This window comes from Topomyia yanbarensis, chromosome 3 (assembly GCF_030247195.1).
Source record: "Topomyia yanbarensis strain Yona2022 chromosome 3, ASM3024719v1, whole genome shotgun sequence".
Taxonomy (NCBI): domain Eukaryota; kingdom Metazoa; phylum Arthropoda; class Insecta; order Diptera; family Culicidae; genus Topomyia; species Topomyia yanbarensis.
The window spans coordinates 131716007-131730968 of NC_080672.1; the positions used below are offsets into that span (position 1 = coordinate 131716007).

The window sequence follows — 14962 nt, forward strand, 5'->3', positions numbered from 1 at the left end:
ATTGCAACGATTAACTCTCTTTATAATTTCTAAGTTAGTTCGCCGTCGTACGAAGTTGACCATCTACAAGACGCTGATTAGACCGGTAGTTCTCTACGGGCACGAGACCTGGACCATGCTCGTGGAGGACCAACGCGCACTTGGTGTCTTCGAACGGAAAGCGCTGCGTACCATCTACGGTGGAGTGCAGATGGAAGACAGCACATGGAGACGGCGAATGAACCATGAGTTGCATCAGCTGTTGGGGGAGCCGCCCATCTGTCATACCGCGAAAATCGGACGACTACGGTGGGCCGGGCACGTAGCCAGAATGTCGGACAATAGCCCGGTGAAAACGGTTCTCAATTGCAATCCGACCGGTACAAGAAGACGCGGCGCGCAGCGAGCACGATGGATCAACCAGGTGGAAGACGATTTGCGGACCCTTCGCAGACTGCGTGGCTGGCGACGCGCGGCCATGGACCGAGTGGAATGGAGGAATCTTTTGTATACGGCACAGGCCACTTCGGCCTTAATCTGTTAATAAATAAATAAATAAGTAATCAAATTTTTCACTTAGTCAAACTCAATTTTATTGCGTTCTCACGTTTGGTTAAAATTCTGAAAATATTTTTATACTTGTTTCGATCCCATCAGGTAATTTTAAAAGTTTGGAGTGAAAAATTTTTTCCTCATAGAAAATATTCCGTAATTTATGAATTTACGTAAAATGATGTAATTTTTATGAAGCTTTGAATGAACATATTTACTACAATAATCCACTAATTTTTTTATAGAACTCATATACCATGTTATTCCTTATGAAGTAGTGAACTGATTCTATATTAATCATAATATTGGAATATTTGATAATAAAATTAGCACGACCTCGCGGTGGGGAGACTTAACCAGAAAACAACGAACTCAGAAAAACTTTTGAAAATGTTAATTAACAATTCTGCAAAAAAATCATGAATACTCACAACACTTTTGCACATTACATTTCAACGAGTTTTGAAGGATTCAGAACTTTTTTAGAGATTTACATAGGTTTAACTGAAAACCTGGTCAAGTCTCCTCATTAGACCTCTCCACATTTTGAAAAAGTTTTGAAATATACATGGGTCAGCTCAAATTTTTGTTCTAGGCGGAAATTTAAGAACTTTCGCCAAAAATGGCTTAATTTGGACATGTTTTAGAGGTGTCTCCAATCAAAAATCGTGTTTTTGCTATGTTTCCATAGGAAGATCACTTACACTCTGATTTGATAAGCCCTACACGTCCATATATCATCAAAGGTTGTTCCTTACACATATCTTAACATGTTTTAACAGGTGAACATTAGGGTGTCCCAAAATGACATCATGTTAAAAAAGTCATCGGGCTCACTTCTTTAATGAAAGGTTAGGGTATTAAGACCACTTTCTTCTTCGGAGTGAGTTTGCTAAAACGCTTCCTACTGGTGGCGACTTTTGATTTTTTGAAAAATGGGCCGATTTTGGATAAAATTTCAAATTTATGCCTGTTGAAGCGATCCTGCACTGTCTTAGATATTTTTTCAGCATTTTTTATTTTTTTGGATATCCAAACGGAGAAGTTTGGTTAGTTAGTTTGTACAAATTTTGAATTATAAGAGCGGCAGAGCCATTAAAACTTAGTAAAAAGTGAAATTTTTGGTGTTTTTCAGTATTTTTTCTTCAAAACTGGGTATCTACAAAATTTTAAAAGTACAGAAAACACTTTATATAGTTGAGCCGAATGCAGGAGCGTAATTTTGCTGAAGAAAGTGTATAGCTACGGCGAATGGGGTATAAGTTATTTACGTTTTTGGTAAATAACCTTTTGACATTTTATGATATTCATAAAAAATAACATTGTTCTACAAAATAAAACAACTTAAGCGGGCTTAATCCGCATATTATTTTTCGGAAAATAAAAGGGAAATGATGAAAAATGGCGTTTTTCGCTTGTCTCTAGTACATCAGAATCGGTTTTTATGAGCATTCGGCGATTTTTTTGAAAAATATTTTCTATGCTAATAGCCACCTAGCGGATTTGAAAATCACTAAAATTAAACAAATATGTCAAGTTAATGGCAACTTATGGCGTATATTTGATGGCTGAATTGATTAACGTACTTACATTTTATATATAAAGTCTTATTTTCATGTTAGGAACTTTGAAGTGGAGAAAAATGCAAAAGAGTGAGGTGAGTGTTGAAAAACTGATATTTACTGTTTAGATCACATAATTCCGAAATAGTCAAATTTGGGGCAAATATCCTCGAAAAAGTTTTACAACAGAATACAGCGCATCTTCTGACGGAATCGTTTTGTTGAAGATGCCTCCTAGAAGTGATTATGGAGAATTAACTCTTCAAAAAATAATTAGAGACCTGGCGTCATTAGCAAAGTTATTATTTTTATAATTTAAGTTACAAAAAAAATCATCAGATGCTCATTAAACCTCGTCCTGACATACTAAAGACGTACAGAAAACGTAATTTTTCATAATTTTTCTTCTATTTTTCGAAAAACAATGTGTGGTCAAAGCACATTTGAACTGATTTACTTTTTGGAACAGCATTATTTTTGATAAATTGCTAAAAATGTCAAAGGTTATCTAACAAAAACTTAAATAACTCATACCCCATTAGCCATAGCTATACACTTTCTTCAGCAAAATTACGCCCCTGAATTCGGTTCAACTATATAAAGTGTTTTCTGTACTTTTAAAATTTTTTAAATACCCAGTTTTGAGGAAAAAATATTGAAAAACACCAAAAATTTCACTTTTTACTAAGTTTTAATGGCACTGCCGCTCTTATAATTCTAAATTTGTACAAACTAACTAACCAAACTTCTCCGTTTGGATCTCTAGAAAAATAAAAAATGTTGAAAAAAAACTAAGACAGTTCAGGACCACTTCAACAGGCATAAATTTGAAATTTTATCCAAAATCGGCCCATTTTTCAAAAAATCAAAAGTCGCCACCAGTAGGAAGCGTTTTAGCAAACTCACTCCGAAGAAGAAAGTGGTCCCAATACCCTAACCTTTCATTAAAGAAGTGAGCCCGATGACTTTTTTAACATGATGTCATTTTGGGACACCCTAGTGAACATAGCTCTAATCGCAGTAGAAAATTTGTTAACTGGATTTTCGTATAGAAAAGTATATCAAAACCAAGTAAAATTAGTAGTTAACAAATTTTCTATTGCGATTAGAGCTATGTTCACCTGTTAAAACATGTTAAGATATATGTAAGGAACAACCTTTGATGATATGTGGACGTGTAGGACCTATCAAATCGGAGTGGAAGTGATTTTCCTATGGAAACATAGCAAAAACATGATTTTTGATTGGAGGCACCTCTAAATCATGTCCAAATGAGGCCATTTTTGGCGAAAGTTCTTGAATTCACACCTAGAACAAAAATTTGAGCTGACCCATGTATATTTCAAAACTTTTTCAAAATGTGGAGAGGTCTACTCCTCATGTTCCCCTACATGAATCCATCAAGATACGATATTCTTCTGTACCAGAAAAACCATCAGGTTGATGCATTTAAATTGTATCGCGTATATTTTGCGGGTAATATTTTCCTAGATAATAGATGAAGTTGCAAACAAAAAGAAGCATATACGAAAAAATCATAGAAACATCGCAATCACTAGCATGCCAATAATCCGGGTAGGCGAAACTTTTCATCTAACGCAAATGATCAGCACTAAAAAACAAACTGAACTGTACCTATTCGGTTTAACATTCCGCACATTTTGGTCCAATAAAACTAAGCTGCAAAAAACTAACAAAATTGACCTGCTTTGGCAGAAAAACCAAACATTGCATATTCATTGAACGTGTGTTATCCTACAAACTCGGGTAGCTAATATCCTCTGTTCCATCGGTCGAATTTGTTTTTTACCTCCCATTTAGGGGTCGATCTAGCAATAATCGTCCTTTTTCTTTCCGTAATTGGCAAGGACGAACTCGCCGTGCGATCTGTTAGAGGTAGGGCAGAAAAAGAAGGGCGTCAATAAAAATCAACCGGGACCCAAAACAAATCATAAAACAATAAACGAGTGTTTTTCCTGGATCCGGAGGCTCCGTTGTAGCCGAGAAGCTCTCGCGCGATCGTTGCGACGGTCGTAAGTTGTGTGTTTTGGGCGGCATTGCGACCTGCTGCTGGATAGGTGCCGACGACCGCCGAGAGGTGGTTGTGAAAACCAACACCAACGCAGCTTTTGATGCGGGTTAAAAAACTGTGGTATCAAACCAGATCAGCGATAGATCTGGATTCCGCCTTGTTTCTAATATCGCACTTGTACCGTGTGCGAGCGACAGCGTGGTGACGATAGAGTTGAACGTGAAACTCCGCCTCCGGAACCGGCCCGTTCGGTTCGCTGATTGGTTCGATCAATTCCCCTTCTTTTTTGTTGTTGACCTGAGCGGAGTGTGTGAGTTGAACGAGCACAATTGAGCAAGCGGGTGTTTTGCGGTCTCCTTCTCTTACTGTGTTCTATCTATACCTACGCTGACTGAGGTGGCTACAGTATCGTACACGGAGAGCTACAAACACCACCAGGTTTGTTGTTGATCCCGGTAAGTTGTTGCTCCGTAGCATAGGCAGCGGTCGGCGGTGATTTTCGGTTTTAGTTACTGAATGCGCGCGCTCTCGATCACATGCTTTGGTGCTGCTGTGGGGTTGCATTTAGTTGTTGCTGTTGTTGTTTTTAACTCGATCTCCTCAACCGGTTGAGAGTGGTGCCTTATGCTGAGTTGCTGCTGCAGTTGTTGTCCAAGTTCGGAGGGTTTTATGCTGCGCTCGATCTCGACACATGTAGTCGGGCGGTGGTGGCCAGCTGTGCTTGATAACGAGGCAGGCGCGCGAGTGAGTCGTGGCTACAGTAGTAGTGGTGGTAGTGCCGTGGTAATGCGCTGGTGAACCCTTCTGGCGGTGATCTGAGCACGCGAGGTTAACAGTTCCGAATCCCCGGTCCAACGGAACAGTTTCCGCAATCAGTCTGGCTCGTGCTGCTAACGCATAACGGTGGAATGATTCGTGCACTCAAGTGTCCTCGATAAGAGCACGCGTGCCCCGATTGGTGATATCCGCCGGACTTGATGCGGTGTAGGAAGTGAGAAAACAAAACAAAAAAGAAGTAAAACAATAGTGATTTGTGATTTTTACGTGTTTACACTAATTTTTGGTGATATAAACAAAGTGAGCTCCTTCAGCGGCAGATAATTGGATAATAAAAGCGAACGCGTGCCAAGACTGCCAGCCCATCGTTGGCAAACAGTGAATGAATCGCAAATTAACGCATTGCTACAAATTGGTCCTATTGAGCGCGCGAGTTTGTGTGTGATTGTGTACGGCGAAGAAAAGCAGAACAACCAGAACAGCGAACCGCTTATCAGCCCGGTGTTAATTGTTTGCCACTATTGAACCCGGAGGGCCTGCACACGCCTCGGTGGAACCAAATCGAACCATTCGGCCTGATCTGGAACGAAAATTGATAGTGACAACAGAGTTCCTATTGTGGATGGTGTGAATTTGAACTGGATTTTTGGTATTTTGGGTTTCGGACTCTGCCGGTCGTGCCAGCGTTCGGTGACTTTTGACGAGAGTTAGCGAGGAGTCGATAACGCCGATAACAAGATTGTTAAACAGTCGTTTTGAGCTGATAGCTAAACTGAGATACTGCAGACTATCTGGACTAGTGACGTGGCGAGTAGTGTTTGTTTTTTTGGCTCTTTAAGTTGCGTCAGAGAATGGATAGACCGGTAGCCGAGTGAAGTTCTGGTCCCGATCCTGAGTACATTAGCGTGCAATCGACACAAAGCCGGTTATTTCAATTTTTTAAGGTGAGTTGTAAAGTAGTTGTTTTCTGTTTCGAGAGAATGAATGAGTTACGAAAAGCTAGAGATCGTGAAAACGCACTGAAATGAATTAACCCAAAGGAACTCTTTACAATTTAACTACTTCGGAGTAAGGAGTTAAAGTTAAAGAGTTAAAGATAGTCTGAGCTCTGTTACGGTCTTTTTACACATAAAATCAAAGGAACGTCAACAAGTATTATGCAAAATGTCATATTAAAGTAGTGAAAGACATTTTAACGAAATTACGCGAATGAATTATATTCACGTGAAATATGGTTATGAAGTGAGGTGTTCAAACCAAATGTGAATTTGCTTTATCATCAGGAAATTAATCATTGAAGTGCATAATTATTGTATTAAATGATCGCATGTTGGGCGCTATTAAAATCACAATATTAGATACAGTGCTAAAGTTTTTTTTTCCATTTGTTTATTTTGTTGAAAATTTATTTGAAAAATTACTCATGAACGTGAAGCTGGTATATTGGATATGTAAATAAGACCTTGGCCAGTTTCAAGTAAAGTTCAACTTATGTATCATTATTTTATTAGAAATGAACACTATGGGGAAGGTCTATATGATGCTGATGCTAAAACACTCTGGCAGACAATATGCGAGAGACAACCCTCAAAATGGCAAGCTAAAATTATGACTTCAAGAAGCCTCGCTCCTAAGACCCAATGAAATCAAAAGCCTTTTTTTATCTTTTTATCAGTGAGAGAATCGAACGCCCGAAAACACTCAATCATTTGCATTTCATATTACAAAGTTCGTTAAAGCTATAGGACTTTAACTAGACGAAGCTCTGAAACCCCTTGCCTTTTTGAGGGTTAAGAGCTTCAATAGGTAGAAGACAAAGAGATGAGTCCTCGGGAAACTAAGCTTGCTCATATAATCCCATTCCTAACGTTCCCAAACAGTTTAACATTGAAAAAAATTAATATATCAAGTTCCTTGAAAACTGAATTTCGTTATAACATAACAGTAGCGACAATTTTTCTCATTTTTTGTATTATACATTGACTACCTTGAAAAAACAGCTTCGGTATATTTCATCAAAACTTTTTCATTAATTTTTGCTATGAATTTAATTGCTATCCCAAAACAATAAACTGAGTGGTGTAATATCTGGCTAATATACTCGAGCTTTTTACCAGGTACCGCATAATGTCCTGCCCTTCAGCTGACGTACAATTCCCTCATCTTTTGCACCAACAGATTACAACCATTCAAGTTATCGTACAGAATGCAGCTCGGTACAGATGTTCTTTTCTGCTGAAGAATAATACTACAACTGGTTTAAGTTACCAATTAAAAATACTTCTATGATCTCATAAGATGAAGATTACGTTGGGTGTGTTCAAGTTTACACAAAATGATAAAATCTTTAAAAAATAGTCAAATAGCGGTGATCAGCCTTGGTGTCGAACAAAAGTTAAAAAATGAAAAATTCATAGAACATTTTGTAGTTGCAGCGAAACTAACTGGTTCTTCTAGTTTTCATCTTACTTTAGACAGGTAGCATAATCAGAATTAAATTCAATTAATGAACAACAATTTCGGCAAAAGGAATTATCAGTATTTTCCGGAATGACTGTTATCCTATATAATTGTAGTAATTTTAAAACTAAAAATAAAACATCAGTGTAAATCAAAACAGTCATTGCCGTGAAGATAAACCTAGTACAGTAAAAACCCGTTTTTATCAGCCCCTTGGTGAATTTTAGGCTGATAAAACGGGGACATTGGCTAAATCGGGACATATATTTCCCTTCCTTTTTAATGAACCGAAGCTCTAAAAATATTCTTCTTTAGTCCTTAGATATAGCCTCATAACCCTTTCTGATTATTTAGTTTAAATTTCCCTTAAGGGGGTCTAAAAGTGCGAAATATGAAAAAAAAAATTTTCGCATTAATAAAAATATGCTCAAGAAAGGATTTACTCGAACTATCAATTTTCATATGAGGCTGACAAAATCGGGTCAAAAAGCTGATAAAATCGGGTACTGATAAAATCGGTTCTTCACTGTACCGTTGATGACATCTTTGCACAAATAGCTAACTAAAGCCCATTCCGAACACAGAACACATTGATTGTCAGCACACGCTTGACGATTGCTGAGCTAAAAATATCCGGCGTTTCAGGACATGTACAGGTCTTATTTCTTTCAACTTTCTAAATCATTATTTAAAACAAAACAATCTCACATGGACACGTTAAAATTTCGAACGGAGCACAGTTTCACTTTATTTACACTTGCGAATAACACAATATCACTACACTTTTTAAACTTTTACACTGACGATAGCAAATTGACCGTTTGCAACTTGATGTCTCGTCAGAAAGAATTTTTTCATCAATTAGAAAGAAACCAAAAAAAATTGTTTGAAAACCAACAACGAAATGTTGGTAGTCAGGAGCTGAAAATGGGATTTTGAGCTTTTTTAATTTGCGTTTTTTTGTAGGAGACGAACCACTGCGACCAGTGTTTAGATCTATTGTGATATTAACTTACGTTCAATTTCAAATTGCTGTTCGAAACTGATCTGTGTAGTACCAGTACGTAGGTTTTTTAACCAAAAAAAAATCGCATAAACTTAAGATTTTAACACAAATTCCAATGGGTCAAGTCTTGTCATGAATTGAACGCTTTTGGACTGCCCAAAAGGCGTACCCGTCACAAAAAATACCACCTGAATCCTTATCTCGCAACGCAGGTCCCTAGTGAAAATCACCTGCACACCACTAATCAGCTCGAAAACAGATACCCATCGATCGCGAAATAAATCTCAACGACCCAGACAGTGAACGCAGAAGCCTTTAAAACAGCTTCTACCACTAAACCACAGCGAGTCTGTTACACAATAGCTCACACTTCAGACGCACCCGAGCAAATTTGTGCGCATCTTCGCAGCATGTGCCACGAAATCGTTCAATTAATCCGTCGGGCACAAAAGAAGACCTCCACCTGGTTTGGCCACTGGATTGCTGCCACAAGTCAAACAAAGATCGATTTATGTTAATTAACACTCCGAAAGCTCCGCGCCGTTTGCCTTGGGTAGCCTCTCGGCGCTAAAACTTTGCTCCGTGAGAATTTACGACTCCGATCAATTAACATTTATTAACTTTTATAGATTTTAAAACCAAGACCCCAGCTCGGTCCCGAAAAGGTCTTAAAGTGGAAAACAATTAAACTTAAATAATGTGGTTCATCAAAAAACACCGAATCAATGTTAAAGCAAGCTCATGTTGTTCGGGGATTTGAATCTGCGCACCGAGGCAAGCCGGAACAAATCGCAACGTTTTAAGTGAGAAGCGGGAAGCCGAGCATGACTTGTATGGTACAGCAAGCGACGAACCTGGGTTGAGGTGGCAAAAAACGCCACGAATTACAATTAAAGTGCAAATTTGGAATACGGTGGCGCAGGTTGCACCGGTGATCAGGAACCCACACACAAAGATATGCTAATCAATTGATGGTCGTCATTAAGGTGCGCAAAATTACACTTTTTAAAGTGTCGGTATTTTTTGTTCGCGAAGTCGATCTCCTGAACGAAGCCCTGTGCAGCGTGTAAAAACCACCGTGTTTATAAATCACATTTTAATTATTCCCAATAGACCGTATTAAATCATAACATTGCCACAAGCTGTGCCTGTGCGGAACAACCAACACCCAGTGTCAGTGGTTTTCTTCTTGGGGGTTGGAAAACCGCGAGAAAGAGGTAGAATACAGCAGGAGTGCGAGAAAAAAAACTCGCGAAACAGGCAGCAGCCACAGAACAATAAGTGCACTTTTTGTGTCTGTCCTCGCGAGTGCACTCGCAAGCGAGACGCCGTTCAAGATACACGTGAATAACAATGAGCAATTTACCACCACCTTTGCTGCGTCGGCACCGGGTTGGAAACGCGGGTTGATGGAACGCGAGGGAAACGCGCTCCAAAGGTGACCGCGGGTCAGCGACCAAGATTGGGGTTGAACTTTCGTTTGAAGATCTGATCCCTGATCGCACACAGAAAGTGGATTACTGTTTGATTGGAAATTGTAACGTGTTTTTGGGGACTCTCAAAAAGTATGTACTAGATTACTAGCATTGACACTTACGTTGACCGAAAATGGATTCAGATGAAGTTGAGTGCCCCCATATAACATTTTTCTATCTAAGAACCACAAACTCACAACTCGATCAAACCAAGGAGGGACCGCAGGTGAACACGCGCACAGAACGATACCTCCGGTCGTAAGTCATACGATCTGTCACAATCTCAGGTAACTAAGCAGAACTGATTGCTTGTTGCTTGCAACAATGCAGCGCTCTTTGGGAAGTCCGTCTTGAGACAAAAGAGTTCGACTACGCGGTTCGCGTGCGCGTATATATATTTTGCACCGCTGCAGTCAACCGCAACCGCTACCTGTGCGCTGCAACCACCCGCGGAATTGGACACAGAGGACATTCACTTCGAGCTGGCCAAGTGCAGCCGAGGGACCATGAACAATCTCAATTACACACTTTGATCCGCGCGGTTCGCTGCAGCAAGATTGTTGCGTTTCATTGTTTGACTCCGGTGGCGGTGGCAATAATTCTTGCATCGCGGCCAGTGATATGATGAACGAGCCATTTTTGCTAATTATAATTTTGCTGACGATTCAAAAGTAGCTGATCGGGCTAATGCCGTCAGAGGTGCGCTCTCAGGGAAGCCGCTACTTACCTGCAAACAGGTGTGGCGGGTAATGTGTTGCACTCCGAAACGCTCGACGAGCAGCCAAGCAGCCGGACACGAAGGATTATTTATCATGTATGAGAGCTGACGGAAGTCGTGGCTTTGTTTTCCTATATTTGCGATGCTAATCGTGCTCCGAGTTACGGCTGGAAGGAGTTCTAGGAAATCGAAGCCACTTCGGACATCTCTTGTCACTTTTCTGCTGCTGCTGAAAATATTAATACAAAACAATTTATTTCGGTAGCTTCCGGACGCTTTTCCCACGAATCCTCGGACATCCGAGTGAATGGTTTTAATCTATTTTTAATTACATTACACCCAACACGAGACACAAAGACCCGCAACAATTGCAAGCTTTAGTGAAACAGATCGCGTTCATCAGCAGGCACGCCCACTCATCCTTCCGCTCCATCCGACGCTGATCGACACAACATTGTTACCATGCGCGTCATTTTCCATCATCTCTCTTTCACTCGCCGGTTGGTGCTTCACATTTGATTACCGTCATTCATCAACGCCCGGTCGTCATTGCGGCCGATTTTGCAGCAATGTTCTGCTACCAGAATGTGCACCTCTCGCGCCAGAATCGAGACAATAACCGCAGAAAACGCAGAACGAGATGAGAAGAAAAGAGTAGCACGTAACATGAAGGTAAACATAGCATTTAATGCTTTTGACTGCAGCCTAGTCCTGATCTCGTGGCAGTAGCAGCCGTCGGGATCTCCACAATCGCAACCTCAACTGTGGGTCAAGTTCAAGGGACGACGAGGTGGCGCTTCTGCCTGCCAGCAGCCAGCCGTCTGCCGGGAACGAAGAACTCACTCGAACAAGAGCACTTTTATAGCTATCGAGGTTGTCGTCTGGACCTTTGGCTTCCCTTTGTATACTTGATAGCAACGGCAGCCGAACACCACAAGAAGCAGGAACAAAAAAAAATTGTTCGGCACCTAGTCTGGTCCCCCCGCCGACAGACGAGCAGGCATCGCCGTATTGATCATTTGGATTACGTTGGTTTTTTTTCGTGAATAGGAGGGTGTGGTACGAGGCAAGCAGCACGGGTTAGTGGGTATAAAAGCGAACGCGAAGGCGTTAAATAGGTTCATTTCCCACGGTTTGTTAATCGCGAGCCAATACGGTACCTCTTTCACCTCTGGGTGTTGCTCCGACTAGCTGCTGCTGCTGCTGCTGTTATAGGAGTAGCAGCAGAAGAGGCAAAAAAGTAGAACTAGTTACGACACGGCTCGTGAGCATCGTAGTGCTGGAGGTTTGAGCGGATTACAGGGTTGAAACGCGGAGGTTTTGTAAAATTAAACTGATATTATGTTATCAAAAATTTTGGTAATTTACCATATACAGAGTTCTTCGATTCTCACTGCTTGATCTGGCAATTTTATTTGATAATGTTATGCTATTCTTCATATCAAACTAAATCACATTCGCCAACAACATTAAGAAATTCGAATCTAGACGATCTACAAATGCGACCATGTTCAACCCATAAACATTCGTTACATATTAACGGGGCTTCAAATATGTTTATCAATCATTGGAAATATTATGTCTACCATACATCTGGATTATCGGATCATGAAGTTCCACAGCATCGACTTAGCTTAGCGAATCCGTGAAATCTTGTGAATCCATAGCACGTGTTCTACATAGCTTGTGTGCTAGAATATTTTGTTTTTGTCTGAATCTTTCTCGACTTTAAAGTTCTACAGTTCTACGAAACAAGATCATTAAATCCAAAATCCGAAACGGTACCTTAAGATTTGACAGCCTAAAAAAAGGTCTGTTCGATGTGTGTAGTTGCTTTACGTATTCGTAAAACTATTCATATCTATATATCAACAGATAGATATGTCGCGAATAACTAAAGTATTCCAAGAACTTTGTGAAACTTAAGCAAACAATGTGGGACACGTAGTTCTACCAAAAAAAAAAACTAGACGAGTGCAAACCAAATTTTTTTGTGATTTCATGACTAATCGTATGAAATACTAGATATTTGTAGTGTTTCATCGCATCATATCCGAAATTTAATTGTACGATCAAGACCTGTGCAATATCTCTATTAACATGACATAAAGCATGGTATCTCTATCCCTAGCACGAATCGTTGAACTACTTGGAACCAGGGCTACCATATTCACAGATTTTTCTGTAGTGTCTCAGATTTATTTCACAATTTTTGGTCACAGATTCTTTTTCACTGAAGACAGATTTTTTGTTTTTTGATTTAAATTTCACAGTTTTCCACAGATTTTTGGAAATATTGCGATTTTTCACAGATTTTTTGGAAATTTAACACGAGAAAATTTATTTATGATTGCAGGTACAATATCTATGTTACAATTTCAAACTACAGGACAAAGCTACAATGTTCAACAATCACTTCTCCGAATGTGAAGATGAAGGTCAACTATCAACGTTTCGAAAACCCGCAACGTTGATAGTGGACCAATAATATATAATGCTAATGAAATTTGTGACCAAAACGCCATCGCTTCTCATAAAAAGAAAGAGGTTGTTCTTTCCAACTCTTTGCCAATTTAGAATTCATACGTTCCGCTTTGCCTGGTACAATGCTACGAGCATGTGTGGTCAGTTCTGGAATCTTTTAACAGCAATTTGTTTCTCTTGAGATTCAAAAACTTTGACAGCAAATAGATTCTCTTTCTCTTGAAATTCTTTGTAATTATTTAAGAGTATTGTTTATTTAGAATTACTGCACGATGAACGAATAAAGGAAAAATTAATTCAGCAAAGCAGAAGTGAGGATCTCAAAGGAGTTGCGAAAGGCTAAAATAAGCATTTGGGAAGGTTTCTTGAACTATCGGGTTATCAAGCAAACGAATCGTAAAATAAAGTATTGCAGTCAAAATGCTGTCCCGAGATCTATAAGACCAAGTGCTGGCCAAATTCAACCGATGTATCCTTGTGGATTATAGAACATATGTCAAATCGGACTTCAAACAGCTTCTTATGAAATATAAATTTACTGTGGCGGACCAGTTTTCCGGTTAACTAATGTTCCGGTAGGAAATCTGCACCCATGGCCGGAACACTCTGATTTACGGACGGACAGTTACACCGAAGAGTGTCAGAAAAGTAAGAGCGAGTTATTACTATTTGAAGATGTTAGTCTTTAGATTATCGGATCTTTGGATCTTGGGAATCCCAAATTTTCAAGTGGATGAATCTTTCCATTAGCTTTGCGAGTTTTCGATTTTTGGTTCTTTTATTGTTTGATTCGTGGCTTTTTTTTTCTATGTCGAGTTTCTAGATTACTGAATTATTAGATCTTCCGATCCTTGTATTTTTGGATCATTGAATTTTTTAAATTTTTAAATGTTCAGCTCGTCGAATTTTCAAATCCATAACATTTCAGATCTTTGTGCCTTTGGATTTTAGATACTCGAATCTTCGAATCTTTCAAAAAATCTTCAGAGCTTTGGATCTTATAATTTGTTTACCCTTGGATACTCAGCTAAATGTTTTTGATTTGTTTGATTGATCTTAATATCTTTGAATCATTAACTTTGGGTTCTTGATTTTATGAAATTGTAATCTTTGGACCTCGATGTCATTTAATCGTGAATCCCATACAGTAGCGTCTTAATGCATGGGCACACTAGGCCGGGAAATGGGGCCACAGGATAATGGGGCCTCGCTTTTAGGTTAGATAGAAAATCATAAGGTATTTACAATTTGATTTTCCTTAGACTCTCTGTTGGGATCGAAACATGAGTACACCAAAACATGTTGAAGAAATCGAATAGCAGACGCTTTGTCAGTAAGGAATCGAATATGGGTGATGCTTGCGTGACTAACTAATTTTATCAATTAGACCTAAAGTACTCTAAACCATCCATATTGTTAGGTATTCGGTTGCCTGACAAAAACAACACCATATCTTTTCTGTCTGATAGTTTTTTACATCGGGTCATTTGTTATGTATGCATCTCCACATATTATTGTTTGAGAGGGAAAAATTAAATCCTTTCTTCAAAATCACATATTCTAGCTCTATAAAGACCTTTTGATATCAGGAAAAGTATTAATTCCAGAAAATGTATTGCATGTGCGGTCTACTGTAGAAAAGGAAGGGAGCTAAGTTATTGAAATCACCCTTTTATCAGCAAACAATCCAAGCTGGTCGGACCTGTAGACTTTTCATACAGCTCTGCAGTAGTAGCTTCGTCGCATTCATACAGATAGCTACGAAAGTTCATACCGGGAAATATTCTGCGGAACTATATTACAAACAAAATTTTGGATTTCAGATGATGCTTCATGTTGACAGCTCTATCGGAGATAAACTAGGAGTTTTCATTTTTTCGCACCGTTTTAGAAGGATTTCGAAATTTAATAGTTTTT

At 39.3% G+C, this 14962-nt stretch overlaps 1 protein-coding gene across 1 annotated transcript in view; it reads left to right on the plus strand.

Annotated features, from left to right (window-relative positions):
* The first annotated feature begins 4659 nt into the window (after positions 1-4659).
* Positions 4660-14962, plus strand: part of LOC131690058 (knirps-related protein-like) — a 124664-nt gene continuing 114361 nt past the window's right edge. Inside the window, exon 1 of the mRNA XM_058975532.1 lies at positions 4660-5846. The gene's annotated coding sequence lies outside the window, so the exon portion shown is untranslated. The remainder of the gene's footprint in view (positions 5847-14962) is intronic.